The 18468-nt window shown below is 42.7% G+C and overlaps 1 long non-coding RNA gene across 1 annotated transcript in view; it reads right to left on the bottom strand.

The window, feature by feature from the left end:
• Positions 1-3429: 3429 nt before the first annotated feature.
• The window catches only part of LOC138806329 (uncharacterized), a 54927-nt gene continuing 39888 nt past the window's right edge, over positions 3430-18468 (bottom strand). The window contains exons 3-6 of the long non-coding RNA XR_011365792.1: positions 18266-18390; positions 6738-7019; positions 3965-4080; positions 3430-3497 (exon numbers count right to left, since the gene is read on the bottom strand). This is a non-coding gene — a long non-coding RNA (uncharacterized lncRNA). The remainder of the gene's footprint in view (positions 3498-3964; positions 4081-6737; positions 7020-18265; positions 18391-18468) is intronic.

Here is an 18468-nt window from a genome sequence, read left to right on the forward strand (position 1 = left end):
CTTCATCAGGTTAAGTATCCGAAAGCAGAAAATGAGTAGCTGATGCAAAGGACTAGACTCAAGGAAAAGCCCACCTGGATCTCTTGAGCAAAAACAGAACTGGGTCTCAGCTTGGTGGACTCCTTTCCCTTGTTCTTTGGTGCCCTCTGCTGGCCAGAGGACTCTTTGCTGGGAATTGGCGTGTGCGTACATGGGGGCAGGGAAGGAAAAAATTCAGTGGCTTCCTTCTTTTTTCTAATGAAACTGCCTCATGCCTGCATTTGTCTGTATGCTATTTTTTTTTTTTACTTTTTACGTAGATGATCAGAATAGCCTGTCTTCTGATGCTGAAGAAAATAAAGCTCTTAGGAGAAGAATATTTAAAAATTAGAATTTAAGCCTGAGAGGCTCCATAAACAAGACTTTGTCTATAGTGTCCCCACTCATGTAACCCAATTTAGTCTGGCAAGCTGTGTGTAGACACAAATCAGTAGACAGCGAGAGAGAGGAGGTCGAAGGCATGGTCAGGGCCCACACGCATGCCTATTTCTGTGTACTGATCAATGGATCTTTAATTTTTAGGAATATCTTCATTCCAACCCCATCAGAAAAGTCACTGAGGTCTAAAGGGACATCTTCATGGGAAAGGAGTGACTGTCTGCTGAGAGCCATCTCTATTGGGTTGTATTTCATTTAACCCAATAAAGTAGGAAGTAGCATTCTCACTTTGTAAAGTCATGAGAAGTTGGGCAACTTGCCTACATCCACAGTGAATGGCACAGAAAAGCTCAGCTAACCCTCTCCGAACCCCTTCCTTACGCCATTTCTCTTGCAGCATCTCAAAATCAGCCCATTATCTCTCAGCCCTGTCAAGGAGAAAGAGAAGGTCATCCTGGATGAAGAAAAGCTGGATGGTGAAGAAGAAATCAGATTGTCTTTCCTGGGGTGACTCGGTTGCTCTGAATCATCCAGTGAAAACAAGCATTTTGCCATCTGGTCCTCGCCTTGGGGCCAAGGTGTCAATCCCCTCTCCTTCATCCTGCCCTCCTTAGGAAAACACTGGCCCTGGGTGGTCCAGATGGCTGGGGCCTCCACACAATGAACAGAGGCAGCTGACACACATGCGATTCTTCCCGCCACAGGAAGTCCTCCCCTGCCGCAAGACATCCCAGGTTTTCCTCCTTAATGGCTCGTTAGAGAATCGACAACTTCTGGGAAGGAAAAGCATTCAAAAATTCGGGACTTAGACACCACCCCCAGCTACCAGTGGCAAGAATCAGACCAAACTACCCACAGTGGCTGTGAATACCCCATTCCTGGGGTGAGGGAGAGGGAGAGCCTAGAAGAGCCAGCATCCTCAGCAGGAGAAGAGGAGAGAGCCTTCTGAGAACACGGGTCATTCCATCCCAGGTCTCTCCCTCTCTTCTGCTGCTGCTCTTGACCCCGATGATGGCTGTGAGCAGCAAAGCCCTCTGGCTGGGCTTACCACAGAAATGGGGATGTCTGGCTCACTCCTGGCCAGTCCCTGCTGCTGCCCCCCAGAGGGGAAATCGAATGCAAGAAGCCAGAATTTACAACTGAGTAAGGGTGAGTCTGATAACTTCCCTTTTCTCCAAGTCACACAACAGTTTCTAGAAGGTTCCTTGGAAGTCCTGGATGGCCTCCAGCTGATCAACTCAGAACAGACTTCCTTCTTACTCACAAGGAGAGTTGAACAGAATGAGAGATGGTAGAGAGGAAGGATTAAACGCTTCCCTTTAAAACAGTGCACACTTCAGTGTCCCTGGGACAATCACCTACGTTCTCTCAGCCTTATATTCATCCTATATAAAAGAAAGACGCAGAAGGAACCATGTGAACAGATTACTCTGGCAATTCAATTCATGATCATACCTCCTCCTGATGCATAAAAAAAATGTTTAATCAAAATGTTGCTGGAACATTGATGTTGAATTCATGTTAATTTTGTTACTGGCATATGGACATGAATATTAGAAAGGTATTAAAAACATATATATATGTGTGTGTTTTTACCATATATATATATACATTATATATATATTAACATTTTGTGCCTAATGATTCCTTGTTATGAAGGGCTGTCATGTGTACTCTGGGCTGGTTAGCAGCAGCCCTGGTCTATAAAGAAAGACAGCATCTTTCCTTTAGTTGTAACAATAAAATATAAGTGCTAACAATGCCAAATATCTCCTGGCAGAGGATGAAGTCTTCCTGGCTGAGAGTCTATTCCATTATACCTTATACCAGTTATTCAACTTCTTCTTGTATGGTGGTCCTGGGGTTGGAACTCAGGGCCTCATTAACTTGCTATGCTGGTGCTCTACTAGTGAGCCACATCTCCAGCCCTGTTTTCACTGATTATTTAGGAGACAATCTCTTTCTACCCCAGCACACATCTGAGCTGCCAGGTACTTCCCATAAGTTTCCTGTCATTGCTGGGATCATAGGCATGGGGCTGCTGCATTCAGATTCCCTCTGTTGAGATAGTCAAGTTGAGTTTTCTGCCTGCACAAGCTTAGAACTGTAATCCTCCCATTATCAGTTTTAGAATGATAGGCATGTACCACTGCACCCACCAATGGGTTGAGAATGGATCTCACAAAATTTTCTGCAAGGACTGTTCTCAAACACAACCCCCTCAGCGTTAGCCTCACAAATAGCTAGGATTACAGACATGAGCCACCAGCACCCAGCCTCAGTGACTTCATTTCTTACCATTCACTTTCTTTGGTGGCCAAAGGAGAAAGCCTCTTTTTATCTTTCAAGCGATTATGAAGGGACTACTAAGTTTCCATGTTGGCTCATTTTATTCCCCACAAGTATTCTGTATGATGTGCGTATTTATAGATGTTTTTAAAGTCCTGTGTATCCCATCTAATTAAATGAAGCCAACACTGTGATACAAACAGAAAGGAAGGAAGGAAGGAAGGAAGGAAGGAAGGAAGGAAGGAAGGAAGGAAGGAAGGAAGGAAGGAAGGAGAAAGAGAGAAAGAAAGAAAGAAAGAAAGAAAGAAAGAAAGAAAGAAAGAAAGAAAGAAAGAAAGAAAGAAAGAAAGAAAGAGAAAGAATAGAAGTTTGGCAACAGATCCTGCAGGAAAACAATACAAAACAAAACAAAAGTTAGAGGCAGAGGAAGGAATAAATGTCTTAGAACTAAAAGATGAGACCTAGGGGCTTAGGACTAACAGAGGTGTATTGACTCAGGGATACAGGCCCTGGCCAAAGCTCAGCCAGAGAACTGAAGCTGAAAAGCTGGCTTCACTTCCACGTGAAGAAGCTCTCCAAGTCTAGAAAGGCCACTGTGGCCAGCTGGAGGAAAACCAGGCAGAAATTGATCTGATTGGAAGCAGAAGAATGCTTTCAATATGCCAATTACTGTGTGATGTCTGCCCAGCGGCTACAGCTCATCTGCCTGCATGGAATTTCTACCTGAGATCCATCCTTCTGGAGGAAAGCAGGTGCAGACACGATCCTATTCACTATGATTGGGTGAGGCCCTAAAACAGGAAAAAGAGAGAAAAGAAACTGTCAGGTATGGTTATCTAAGGAGCCGAAAATTCTGCTTCTGGGTTCAGGGGGAAAGCCATGAGAACAAGGATGCTTCACTCTGGTTCGGCATCGTCAATGCTAGGCCCGCCCACCCGTGTAACTACTTGAGACTACAGACTCGGAAGAAACTGTTCTAGGGCTTAGCCCTTCGACTAGCCATCTGGATAGCCAACCCTGGAAGGATCATTTTGCCCCACTGAGCTGCAATTTCCTTAACTATGGACACCAGGTAAGAGCACTTGCCCTAAATAGCCCGCTGTGAGTTATCCAGGAGAGAGAATTGCAGGAAAGTAAATCATCGCATCCATCTTGATTGAAGAAGAGAGAGTCTTGACAGTTTCCTCTATGGCTACAGCAAGAAGATGGTTTCAAGGGTCTACAAACTATGAAAGAACCAACTGGTCAACCACCCTACCTGAGGAGAGCCCACATCCACGGGCCTCCTTTGTGAATCATGATTCCTGGAAGTTCCTTCTGTCCCGCTGCTTCAGAGGAAATCTACTTTCCCAGAAGAATCACTTGAGTATAATTCTGCATCAAAAGAAGAAATAAAGCAATCTTAATCTCAACTCAGCACTCACTAATACCCTATCTTGTGAACCCCCACTGCTGTCCAATTCCTGTCTCATCATCCCCACCCTGAACCTCTGGAAATAGACACAGACACCGGAGGGGGGCGGGGGGCGTTACCATAGCCTTGCCAATATGTGCTTTCAAGGACAGTCTCCCATTGGCTCCAGAGAATACTTCCCAATGTGTTCTCAAACTAGTGTTCAGGAAAATATAGTACATTGGGTTAAGCACACCCCCTCCGCTTCCATCTTCCAATCCAGGAGTGGCCACCAGGGACACTTCATCCATATGTTTCCCATTCATTCAAACGTAACTCACTTAAAACACTACTAAGCAGTACAGGGCCAGTACAGACAGCTTCACATGCTAGATCATTTATTAATTCTGTTTTTACTCCAGAAGCAGTAAATTTTATTTTCCTTAGAGCAAATGATTTTCAGCCCTCAAAATATTTACACGTAAGCCAAACACAGAACCTCCACAGTACTATGTTTGAATCATGAAGAAATACACACTCCAGCTCTAGAAGGGGGAGGATCCTCTGATCCACTGTCTGAAAAAGAAAATCCAAAATTTGTGGTGGAATTTTATAGTTAGAAAAAAAGTAGATTTGCATAAAGCATATGAAGTATGAGATGTGACTGTATCTTCTTGATTGTTGGAAATGTACAGGAAATGCAGTATTTGCACACAGTTGGAGGAGTTGGGAAGTGTAAGATGTTTATATTCATCAATAGAGAAATTGAGACCTGAAAAACACTAGTCTGGTAGCAATACTGCCTATACCTTTCTTTAGAAATTTTAAAATATGTGTGATCGTAATTAGCTTATTTCCAGAGTGCTTTGCCTTAGAGAAGATGGAAGCAGTTTGAGAAGCTGAATCTGTGGGTGAACAAATCACAAATCCATGAGTCTCAAGCTTGATCCAATGAACCAGGAAATATCAGAAGTAGAAGTATGCTTTGAGTTGTAGGGTACCAGTCTTGAGCAAGAGGCCAAACAAGAACACAAATCCCTCAATTCAAGCCCCAATGCTGGCACACAAAAATACAAAAGAAAAGCTGGGCACTGGTGGCCCATATCTATAATCCTAGCTACTCAGAAGGCTGAGATCTGAGGATCACATTTCCAAGCCAGCCCTGGCAAGAATGGCAAGGAGTCAGTGAGACTCCTGTCCCCAACAAACTACTCAGAAAAAGTCAGAAATGGTGCTGTGACTCAAGTGATAGAGCATTAGCCTTGAGCAAAGGAGGCTCAGGGGCAGCGTGCAGGCCCTGAGCGCAAGCCCCAGGACAGACATATAAATTAAATTAAAATAAAGAAGTCATAGAGAGAGCAGGACATGCGGCCCATTTTCCCAGCAGAAAGAGTCCAGTGTCCCTGCAGGGCCTGTGTGACAACGCTTTCAGGCCTTCCCAGGTCCCCGCTGGGCACAGCTTGTTCTGAGTGACAAGTCGAGAGAGGGAAGCCCCCAGCTGGAGCTTGTAAAAGAAAAAAAACCAACACAAGGTGCTGAGTGGGAAAATTTATGGCTCATCAACCTTCCATCCTCCACTGAGATAAACTGCCCCCACCTCAGCTCACACAAAAACCTAGTCTACACCACTGGCTTGAAAGTGATGTAAAATTTAAAAGCCCATTTCCAAAGATCTCGTTCCAGAAAGCCAAAGCCAAGGAAAATATGCAATTACTTGCAAGATGAATGGCTCTCCTGGCAGGCGTCCCCATTCTCCAGCTGTATGTTGGGGTTCCTTCTCTTGACACAGTAAATTGACTTTTCAATCCAAACTCTATTGTTTCTTAATGAGAAGACACCTTCAAAGTTTACATGAAAACAAAAGAAAAATTCCCCAACATACGGAATGCAACAAGAAGTTGGGGATCTGAGAAGTTCTAAAATCAAGAGGATTTTAACCCTTGATTTTAACCCTCGGCCATTGCAGACAGTGGAGGCAGGCTCCGTACCCCAATTCCAACATCACACATGTACAGTAAAGCCACCTTGAGATGGGATTCTAGCTCTTAGTAAGTCTAGCACTTCTAGTGCTTAGTCATTGTGACCTCTTAGAAAGGCTGGCACTTTCCTAAGCCTCGATTCCCTTGTCTTTATTGGAGATGACGATGTTGCTGTTTTGGTTTTCTTTTCCTTTTGTCTTGTTTGCTGGTTTACCTGTCTTTGGGAAGGCAACAGGGGGCACAGAAAGGGTGGGACAAAGGGTAAACAAATACAGCAGTGGTGCTCTCTAGACATTTACATGGAAAATGAGCTATACAATTTGTGCGTAGGGACAGGAAGGAAAAACTGGGAGAGATTGAGGGAAGAGGTGACATAGTTCAAAAAGAAATGCACTCATTACCTGCCTTCTGTAACTGAAATCCCTCTGTATATCACCTTTATACAAACAATTAAAAATGCATGAAAAAGAAAAGTTATGAATGCCAATGCCAGGCACAGACACTACTGCGTAACAAGGCAAAGATAAGACTCAAATGAGAGTGAAATCACGATCCTATAAATCGGGCGTATTGCCTTTGGGGAAAACACAGCAATCACATAGATTAATCCAGTGCTCTCAGGCTTGGATCAACCCAGCAGTTGCTTCCAGGACTCTTACCTATGATGCAATGATTCTGACACAAGTGATAGTAGAAGTACCAATTCCTGAGTGCACACATAGCATTTTCCCCATTTTCACATTAACTCTTCAAGGTGAGCGCTGGTGATGCTCTTTACATGGAAGGAAACTTGATTCAGAGAAATTCAGTCATTTCCACTGCCAGGAGGATCCAAATCCAAATGTTCTTATTCAAAGTCTCCGCTGTATTCACAATGCCACACTGGTACAATGGGCCCTGGAGACCCATCAGTCTTTCTTGAAATCCCCTTGTGACTCCTTCTAGAGAGAGGAGAGAGAGTGAGTGCTATTGTGCTGACTCCTCTCACTCCTATCCCAGCTCCCAACTTGTGTTTGGTTTTCTATTCCATTTCTCCTTTCCATCCAAGCTTACCTGTCCTAACTATTCCCTTAAGGTCTTTCCAGTAAAAAAGAGCAAGGTGGTATTTACAAGGAGTAGAGAAAGAACAGAAGTCAGAAAACTAGGCTGGGTGCCTGGGTCTGTCCCCTACTAGCCATTAATTCCCACATCTGTGAAATGAATCACTGTGAACATTTCAATGGGATAATAAACAATAAAACTCTAAAGAAGTCAGTGTGAGACGATGGATATGATAAGCTCATTGAGAAAGAGTTTTAATGGCTGCTAATGGTTTAATGATGTTTGTGTTTGAGTTATGACTCTTCAGTCCCCTAAGAGAATAACTCATTTGAGCATTTCAGCCCCTTGGCAAGTTCCAATGTGGAATGTGTTTACTGAAAGAAGATGGCAGCATCCAAAGAAATGCTTCAAATCAACTTGTAGGGAAATCAGTAGGTTTTCTGGTTTCTTTTGTTTCTGTTTTTGTTTTTTGTTTTTTGTTTTTATTTTTGGTATCAGTCCTGGGCACTGAGCTTCTTTTGCTCAAGGTTAGTGATCTGCCATTTGAGTCACAGCTCCGCTTCCAGCTTTTTCTTGGTAGTTTAGTGGCAATGAGAGATTCATAGACTTTCCTACCAAGGTTGGCTTGGAATTTTGATCCTCAGACCTCAGTCTCAGGAGTAGCTAGGGTTGCAGGCATGAGTTACCAGTGCCAGACTAAGTCTGCAGTTTTGATCTGTAAGACTGAACTAGGCCCACACAGATCTTTTCTACCCTAGGAAGTTTCTCACAAACAAATAACACTCCATTATCAAAAGCACAAAGGGATCAGGAGTCAGAAACAAGATAAGGAAGTAGAGATTTGGCATCCATCTCTCCCACCTAGATGATATAAATGAAATAATCCATGTTACTGCCAGGTTTAGAGAATGTTGGAGCTGGGGGATATGTGCATTAAACTCACCAAATCCTCTTTTTCACAAGAAGAAACTTAGGCCTAAACAGAGGAAGCTACTTGGCCAAGTCCCTCAGTGAGAAACGAGGTAATGATCTCCCTTTCTGAATCAAAGCTTTCTGTATTATGTCCCGTTGTCTCTTTGGATCTCGGAAAATTTCAATACATCTTCCTAAGCCATCAAAGACTCCAGATTTCCAGGGGTTCCTTGTTTTGTTTCATTTATGACTAACTGAAGAAAGACATGATTGAACCTACAAAAATGTAGAAACCCGAGCCTTCTTCACATTTCTGCTTGTTTACTGAGATCCTTACACACCAGACAAATCCCAACTGTATACCAAGAATGCACCAGCAACTGTGCTCGGCCTCAATTATGCCAAGACGTACCATGCATGATGGCTTCCCTCCAGGAACTATCAAAACCACTAAGAGAATGAATGCTTGTCATCTCAATGCTATATTGCTTTCAAAGCAGTTCGTGCCCAAAACTTGTGGCCATGTAGGATGGCTCATGAAGGGTTTCTTTCATTTGAGTATTTGTTCAGCAATGATGATGGAGCACTTACCATCTGAGCCATATCTGGAGGTGAGGAAGGGCACGTCTAAGTAGAGAAAGCATGACATCTTCTCAAGCTTGTCAGGTCATAGAGTCCCCTGGGACTGCACAAGAAAACTGAGGAGAGGTTCCACCAATCCAATTGTTATTGCTGTATAACAAATTACCCCTGAACTTTGAGGCTTAAAATAATAATGATCTCATTTTGGCTGATGATCTTTTGGATCAGGAATTTCAGCGGGGCTCCATTGGGAGATTCCTAGGTCCCAAGTGGCATAATTGTGGTCACTTACTGCCAGTCAACTGGTGATGGTCCAATCTGTGAAGTCAAATGGCCTCACGCATATGTCTGGCATATGGACAAGCATGGATAAAAGACTAGGCTCAAATGGAAACATAAACAGAAGCCTTACACCTGTCCTCTTGGAGTAGCTGGAATTCTTGTATCATCTCAGAGCTCAGTGGAGAAAAAAAATCTCTAAAAGACAAGAAATAGATGTTTCTTTAGACTGGACCAGAAATTGACAAAATATCACCTTCACCATATTATATAGGCTTAAAAAAGGTTACAAAGTCCATCCAGACACTGGGAAAGATACTGGGAGTCACTTTGGTAGGAGAGGACTGCCAAATGAATTGTTGTCTTTTTTGTTTGTTTGTTTTGTTTTTGTAGGTTGTGGGGCCTGAACTCAGGATCTGGGCACTGTCCCTCAACTCTTCAGCTCAAGGCTAGCACTCTACTACTTGAGCCACAGCACCACTTCCAGCTTTTTTCTGTTTATGTGGTGCTAAGGAATTGAACCCAGGGCCTCATGCATGCAAGGCAAACATTCTACCACTAAGCCACATTCCCAAAATTATTGTCTCAGAACCAACTGCAAAGGGACTTGGAAACAAGGAGTTTGTATTTTTATCATATTTGCAATCAAATAAATCACTCTTTCCTAGGCTGAGAAGCAAGTGGATAAAAACAATTTTTATTATATATATATATGTATTGTTATTGTAAAGGTGATATAGAGAAGGGTTAGAGTTGCATAAGTCAGGTAATGAGAAGATTTCTTTTTGAACAATATCACCCCTTCTCTCCCTCTCTTCTCATTTTTTCCCTCCCATCCTCACCCACAGTTGTATAGTTCAACATAGTGTCTAGTGAATATCACTGTTGTATTTGTTCACCCTTTGACTCTCCATTTCTGTGCCTCCTCTTACCCTCCCGAAGACAGACAAACAAACAAAACAAAAGGAAAAGAAAAACAGTAACAAAGAAAAAAAACACCTCTTGTTTCCATTTCTTGGAGTTCATTTCTATAAAGAGTAGTTTATATGATCAGATGCACATAGCTATTGTGCCTTTGTGATCCTCTCCTAAGAATATCCTCCTTTGGTCTCACTGTGTTGTAAATTCCTAGAGTCCTGCACTATTTATCATGTCACAGTGTATTTTTTTATACCTATCCAGTGTGTTTACTTGTAGGTATGTAGGCACATTCAGGTTAGCACAAATGAGGCAAACCATACAACTTATGTTTCTTTTGGGTCTGGATTACTTTGCTTAATATGATGATGTCAAGGTGATGTACAGAGGGGTTACAGCTACATAAGTAAGGTAATTAGTAGGATAATCACTCCCAGAGCATGGTAGAGGATGAATGAAAAGAACTCTACTAAAGACCAATGAAGAAGCCACTAGGAGAATCCCACCGACTACATGGCTCCCTGACTCCCAAGCCAAACCAGAGGTGTGTCAGCCAGAAGGAGGAAGACCTGGCTGTCGGCTCTCCATCCAGTTCAGACTGACACAGTCCATGATCAAGATGTAGTGATGACTTGGAATGAAAAGAGAAGCAAGGTGAGTTGCAGGTACTGCTGTTTCAAGCTGAGGAGACTAAATGTATGATACTCTTGTTAACAGAGAATGGGATCTGCTGGTAGCTTATTATTTCAAAGACTGACTGCACTGGGTGTGTGTATTACTCCTTTCAAGACCTCCAGCTCTTACAAATGCTCTCTTATGCATCCCTACCACCTCTCGTTCACTTCCCTGTCTATTTTCTTTACACACAGATCCATCAGTCATTTGACATTCTCTCCCCCTGCTATCAGCAACTCAGCACAGTTCCTCATTCATGCAGTGACTCTAAGCCTGCAGCTTTTCATCTCTGTTCTAAAAGGTTCAAAGCCAGCAGCTGTATAAGAATCTGCCAGCGGAGCTCATTAAAAATGTCCACTTTCTGGTGGGCACTCCTGGAGATTCTGATTCAGGGGCTAGAGTGACTTCTACCATGCTGAATGGACTGCTTTCACTAGTTAAATCAAGGCCTAATAAGAATCTGTGAATGGTCCAGGAAAATGAGCCCATTCCTCCTTGAACACTTCCAATATCCTCTAGTAACACAATAAGTTTGAAAATGTGGCGCATTGGCTTCAACCGGAAACAGGAAGCTGCTATGGCTGGCTCCTTTCTGGTCTTTTCTCACTGTGATCTTTTATCAGAGGCACATATGTTTTCAATACCTTCCCATGTGGCTGCAGTTAGACTAGGAAACAAATCCTCTGCTAGTTGAAAGGTTAGACCTCCCTTTCACGCCCACCAAGCATCAGTTTCTACCCTCTGCTGGGGAGACACCGGAGAAATCATTAATCAGCCTGACTGTTTGCAGCACTCCCAGGGTTCGGGTCAGCAGCAGCGGACTGAGCCTCACATACAGCCCAGAGGCCTTCTGCCTCCTCCAGCCACCCCTGCCTCTGAGGCCAGAGGTGTCCAGATGTTTACTCCCGCAAACCACACATACACACACACACACACACACACACACACACACACACACACACACACACACACACACAGAGCCTGTGACTATCTCTTGTGCAACAAACAAAGGCAACAAACAGGGTCAGTTAGAGACCATGAGAACAGCTTCGGCGGCCATGGACCCGGGCTGAGAGACTGGCAGGGCTGAGTTTTATCTCAGCAGGTAAAAGAATATGCTGCCTGATGCTATTCTTTCAAAAATATAATCTAGACATGCTTTTGTCTGTTTTCCAGAGATACTGCAGACGAGGCATAGGGACATTCCCTTCCGAAACAAATACCTTCCAGTTTGTAAGGAAAATAAATATATATATATATGTATATAAATATATATATATATATATATATTCATGTGTGTGTGTGTGTGTGTGTGTGTGTGTGTAAGAATTCTATTCTAAAAGCATGGCTACACTCCTGATACTCTGTGGGACTCCATAGAAACCCAAAACCAGGAGAAACACAATTCGAAGCAGTAAGCTAGCACCAAAGTTGAGATTTGTTCCGCAGAAGTCTGCACCCTCATAATGGTTCCCAAAGCTAATTCAAAAGGGAGTTCAGTCCTCCTCAGATAAATTCACTGTATGTACAGATTTCATAGAATTTCCACAGGGTAAAAAAAAGTTCCAATTTCGAAGAGCTCACAAGAGATTAGAAATGAAATGTGAAAAAATTCACCACGGAAGTCAATAGTAATAATGGCCTGCAAATTAGACTATCTCCCTTTCTCTCTACCTCAAGGCACCAAATAAATGGAATCACTATGCTACAGCTATAAAATGTGTCTCACTTTTTTTCATTTTTATGAATAAGAAAGGTAAATGTTGTATGTTTGAGTATGTTGTTATATATGTTTTGTGTGTATATATATGTATATATATACAGTGTGTATATTTTGCATAATCTATATTGCATATGTTTTGTATATATTTAAAACCTACAGTGGCTGGCATTCAGTATGCATATACATATATATGTGTATGTATATATACACAAATATATAGATATAAAATGCATGAATGAATGTTTAGTAAAACAAAATATCAAAATTGACAGGCAGATGTAAGAGCAAAAGCTACAAAGTGAGCTTTTGTTAAGTTAAAGTAAAATAGCTGTATCCAAAGGCCTGTCAAAGAAAAAGAAACTTGGAAATGCTTTGTTTAAGACAAAGTGGAAAGGGAAGAGAATAAATAATAGAGAAATGTATTGAAATGCAAGTCATCCTCTTGAAATATATGAATTGTGAAAGGCTGATTACTAGAAATAAGTGGGCTGGCAAAAAAATATTGAAGACGAAAATATATGATACAGAAACCTCATTGATCATCTGTCAAAACAGGTCAAAGATGAGGCACATTGGGCTATCTGCTATGATATGTTTTCTAAAGGAATTACATTACAAGGAAATACTGTCCCCCATAGCAGGTGTTCAGACTCTCAGGAATGCCCTTCTTACTTTTCATAAATTAAAAAAAAAAAACCTTATTCTGCCATCCAAGTCTCTTAGCAATCTGTACCCAAATTGTCACTATTGCACAGAGATTTAATTTTATGGCCTGGCCAGGGTGGCTCAGATATTTATTTGGTCTAACATCATTCTAGATGAGGCTAACACTTTAATTAATGAACTTGGCATAATGCAGATGACACTCTCTAATATGGGTGGGCATCTTCTGATCAGTTCAATGCCTTAGCAGCACAAAGGCTAACCCCCTTCTGAGCAAGAAGGAATTTTGTCACTGTTTGGACTTGAACATTAATTCTTCCCTGAGTGGCCTGCTAGCCTGCCCTGAAATTTTGGGACTCCCCAAGCCTCTACCACTGAATGAACCAAATTCCCTCTCCCTCCCTCTCTTACCCTCTCTGTCTCCCTCCCATCTTTCTCTCTATTCTCTCTCTCTCAAATTATGTGTATAATCCTGTGCTTGTTTCCTTGAAGAACCCTTAATAGTTGAGGTAGCAATAAGACCATAGAACCTGTCATCAGAAATATGGATTTAGGATCTAGACAGTCTAATAGCATAGGTTAGGGGAGTTATTCTGTTAAGCCCCAATAACCTCTCAATTCTTGGCCATAGATTATCTGAGCCAGAATCACCCTCAAGTCCTCACAGGTACTTGAGCCTCAAAACTTGGTGAGAGCATAAATATTAGCTTTTTTAAAAAAAAATATCTGTGGATATGCCTTAAACAGATGAGTAAAACAAATAAATATTCCAGGGAGAAAAATCTGGCTTCTGTCAACATACCTGGAAGATTTTCGTCACATCACATTGTCCCACTGTATGTCCTTCAAACTTATCAGGCTCCTCTTAGATTCATTTCCTGTTTCTCTGACTTTCCCTTCTAGAAAAATAGGTGAACACATTTCTGAATCATAGGGCTGAGAGCGTAATTACTCTCCTGAGATTTTCCCCTGTGCTGTGATTTTTCTCCTCTTGAATCTGTCTATTGTCAGTTCATTCCATCAGCCCTCTGGAGGGGGGATGACAGCTTCCTTCTGCCCCTACAATAACCATACCCATCCTCCTACATTCCATCTAGGACAACTTCCTGATACCTGGTTTGCTATCAGAGACACATGCTACACAGTTTACAAAGCCCAACGTAGTTATCACCTGTCTTTTACAGGAAACATTTGTCAGCCTCTGATTTATACAGCTCTACCTTTTCTAATAGAAAACAATGCTCCTAAGACATCTTCATGAACAACTTTCTCCCTCTGGATTATTTTCCTCCCAGTATTGGAGTGAGTCAGAGGGTAAAGTACTTGGATGGTCCTTCATACCTGGTGCCAAATTGATTTCCATAAGGACTGTACCAACTTCCATGGACCCAGGGGGTGGAAGAATGCAGATGCAAATCTCCATGCATTTCTCTCTGATGACAGAATACATCTACCACAGGACGTTCTGAAGCCCCACTTACTCCCATTCCTGGAAGTGGCCACACATACACTTTGTTCCACCCCAATCCAAGCTCAAGGACACAGTGTCCAGGCAACCACCTGCTTTGGAAAGGAAACCTCTCATCTTTCTTTCTTTAAGATGGCAAATACCTGTGGAGGTCTTTGGTGATCATGGTAATCTTCAATAAAGCAAATTCATAGGCCCACTCATAATCTCAATTCCCAGATGTAAATTAAACACTCTCCATTCAAGAGATGAGCAGCACATGGAATGGAATATTTATCAACTTTTCTCCTTTTTACTTTATGATCTCCCTGGGATGAACTGCATGAGGTTGCATTAGGAGGCCTTTGAAATGTAATGAGGTTTAGGTCTGATGAGGAGGGTGGAGTCCTTTGGTGAGATGAGGACCCTCACAATATGATCAGCATGAGAGAGCTCTTTCTCTCTCTCTCTTCCACATGAGGTTGTCCGTTCTGTAAGCCTGAAAGAGGGCCCTGAGTAGAACTAAGCCATCTGAAACTTCCACTTTGCACTTCCCAGCCTCTAGAATTCTGAGAAATAAAAATCTGTTGTTGCTGTTTTTATTTTTGGGGGGGGTCCGGTCGTGGGGCCTGAACTCTAGGCCTGGGCACTGTCCCTCAGCTCTTCAGCTCAAGGCTAGAGCTCTACCACTTGAGCTACAGCGCCACTTCCGGCTTTTTTCTTTTTGCTTATGTGGTGCTGAGCAATCGAACCCACGGCCTTGAGCATGCAAGGCAAGCGCTCTACCACTGAGCCACCTTCCCAGCCCTAAAAATCTATTGTTTAAGCCATCCCATTTGGTATTTGTTATAGCATCCCAAAGTGACCAAGACATTTCCCCAATACTCTTATTTTGAACGTGAAGAAATAAATGACCAGTGCTATAGACACTCATCTTTCTGAATCCATGGGTATTTGTTCTAGCACCCTCACAAATACGAAAATCTGAAGATGCCCATTTCCTTTATATAAAATGACATAATATTTGTCAATAGCCTGCACACATTTGTACTCTACTTCATCTCTAAGAATGTAATATAATGTAAAAAACATGTAAATAGTTACTATACTATATTATTTATGAAATAATGATAAGGAAAAAGTGCTCAATAAAAAAATAGTGCAATTGTTCTTCAAATATTTTTAATTCGTGATAGGTTATGTCTATGCATGAAGAACCCACAGATGTGAAGAACCAGCTGTATTTATTGTTGAAAGTCACGTGGTTAATTAGTAACACATGTGTGGCTGGAATCTCCAACACATGTTCCTACCCTTACCCTCTCCATGGATGGAATTAGCAACATCAAGTTAGTCAATATCAAATAAGTCCAATTACATTTTTTTTCTGGGCTGCGCCTATTGATAAAGTTACCCAATAGTGGCCAAATCTGAAGGGCTAGAACTCTTATTAACTTTGATATAATGGGTCCATGTAATGAACTTGAATAAACATAAATGTCCAGAAAAGACACTCTTGTTAAGTAGTAAGATGACCATACCCCTTGCAGTGGATCTGTGTCAATATTGGCACAATACTTCCACAAGACAAGGATGGGGCAGAAAAGAGACTGGATGGGATAAATATTAGGCACAGGTCTCCATAGAATGGCTGTTCACCATTGTTGCTTCATTTCTATGTGGATGATAATTTTGTTACTAGTATACATCCGTTGGGGGGGGGGAGTGTGCTGTCCTTCTGACATTTTCATACATGTTTACAATATATTTCAATCAATCTTACCTCCTCAATCTCTCCCTTCCCAAAACACCCTCCATTAGTACCCACTCCCCAAAAGAGCCCATTTTACTTTGCTCACCCCAGACCCCTATTGACCAACAGCATTCACTGAGGTCCTTTATGTTGTCTTCACATATAGCTGAAGTGTATTTTAACATGATCCACCTTCTAGCGTTCTTTTCTTCTTTCCCCTTCCCCTTCTCCTCCTAGACCTAGACTCCTCACTTAGACTCATGTTTTATATGCGTATGTTGGTGGTCGTTTATAACTTTACGTGGTCACACACCCAATCATTGGGTCTCCCCAGTTAGATAGCCAGGTGATCATCCTGCCAGTTCTTCACACTTCTCTGGAAGGACAAAACTAGTGCTCTGCAAATCTGCTAGCCCTGGGCTCATGCCACAGCCATGACTGTCTGACAAGCTCTGGAAGGAAATCCAGAGGACAGCCTGGCCCCTGGGCTCCCAGTGTTTGCCAGCACATATCCAATTTGCACAGACCACAGCCACACCTCTGCTTTGATGGCCCCTGACTCCCGCATAGATCGCTTTCTGTAATTTGCCCAGAAAAGGGAGTCCGAACTAGAGGCTTAACTTTGGGCCCTACCATACAGATTTCATTAGAAAACCCCCTGCTTATATTTAAAAAAAGAAAGAAAAGAAAAAGAAATGCCCCTCCTCCAATCAGTTTGTACACAAAGGCAGCAATTGAAACTCTTGTATGGGAATCAAAGCCTGGATTATTGAATATCAAAGCTCACCATGGGGCCCACGCCTCCCCCAGCCTGCTCCTCACCTCCCTCCTTCAGCTGCCTCCTGCCTCTCTTCTGTCAGCTTCTACCTAGACTGCCAAACCTCCCTCCTGGACTGGCTTCTCCCTCCTGATTAAATTCAGAGCACACCTGGTTCACAAAGACCCTTTAGTAACACTTTATTCATCAGGGTTTTCTAAGCGCCTACTGTGTACTAGGCCTCCCTGGAAACATAAAAATGAATTGGACCTAGTCACTGGTTATTGTCTAGAGAATAACCAACAGATACACAAAATATTGCAAACCAGGGCATAGTTATAGAAAGGCCTAATAAGGGACATAACAAATCCCTAAGTTGTATTTCTCTTTCTTAACTTACTACTGTGTGTGTGTGTGTGTGTGTGTGTGTGTGTGTGTGTGTGTCCCAAAGACTTGTGTTTTCAAATTGGAAAAAAATTATTCAAATCTCAGTTCTGCTGTGTGGTATTGGGGAAATTGTTTCATTCCCCAAACCCCCTCCCAATCCTCCCCCCCACACCCCACCAGCTTTCATTCCTTCATCTCTAGAATGGATGGCAAAATGAGACTAAGAGAAGTTGGTGTGTTAGTATAGAAAAATACCTAAGACAAACAACTTAAAAGGAGGAATGGGGGCCAGGCACTGGTGGCTCACACCTGGCATCCTAGCTCCTCGGGAGACTGAGATCTGAGGACCTCAGTTTTAAGCCAGCCCAGGCAAGAAAGTCTGGGAGACTCTTACCTTGAATTAAATAACAAAAAAAATCTGGAAGTAGAGGTGTAATCAAGAAGGAAGAAGAAAAAAAAAGAAGGAGGAGGAGGAGAAGGGGAGGAGGAGGGGGAGGAGGAGGGGGAGGAGGAGGGGGAGGAGGGAGGAGGAGTGGGAGGGGAAGGAGGAGGAGGAGGAAGGGGGTAAAATGTGTTTTCCCTCATGGCCTCAGAAGTATGTGTTACAGTTCAGATATGAAGTACTTCCAAAAATTTTTTAGAAAAAGGCATATTTGCTGGGGGTTTGGTCTAGCTGACGGTGCTGGACAAAGCCACCAACAAATAATGTTTTGAGGTTCTTAGAGCATCTGAGAACTTCAGGCGGTGGGACCTAGCTGGAGGTCATAGGTCACCAGGCACAGGTTTTGAGGCCACCTTGTCCCTCACCCCTCCCTTGCTGTCTCTGTTTCTTGGCGGCAGTGATGTTCTGCTCAAGCACATGAGACCAGAGGTGAAATCCTCTGAAATCATGAGACAAACAAATCTTTCCTCCTTTTAAGTTTTACTCTCTAGATATTCTGGCTAAGGTTGCATGAAAGTGGTAAGAGCTTTCTGTCCATGGTCACGTGCTTGGGGCCGTGGCAGCCCAGTACACCATGGCAGGCGCCCATGATGAAGAGACCTGCTCACCTCATGACCGCCAAGATGCAAAACCCAGAAGAACAGGAAAGGCCCAAGTTCCAAAATCTTCAAGGGCACACCCCAGGCACCGAACTTCTAAAGGCTCTGGCACAGGTGTTTAACAGCTGTGTTTGCTGAAAAACATGGACCCATGAATTAACTTAAAAAAAGAAAACAAGAGAAAAGTTCTTGCTCTGAGCCATTCCCCCTGC

Source organism: Dipodomys merriami, unplaced genomic scaffold (genome assembly GCF_024711535.1).
Source record: "Dipodomys merriami isolate MVZ:Mamm:240054 unplaced genomic scaffold, mDipMer1.0.p SCAF_4, whole genome shotgun sequence".
Lineage (NCBI taxonomy): Eukaryota > Metazoa > Chordata > Mammalia > Rodentia > Heteromyidae > Dipodomys > Dipodomys merriami.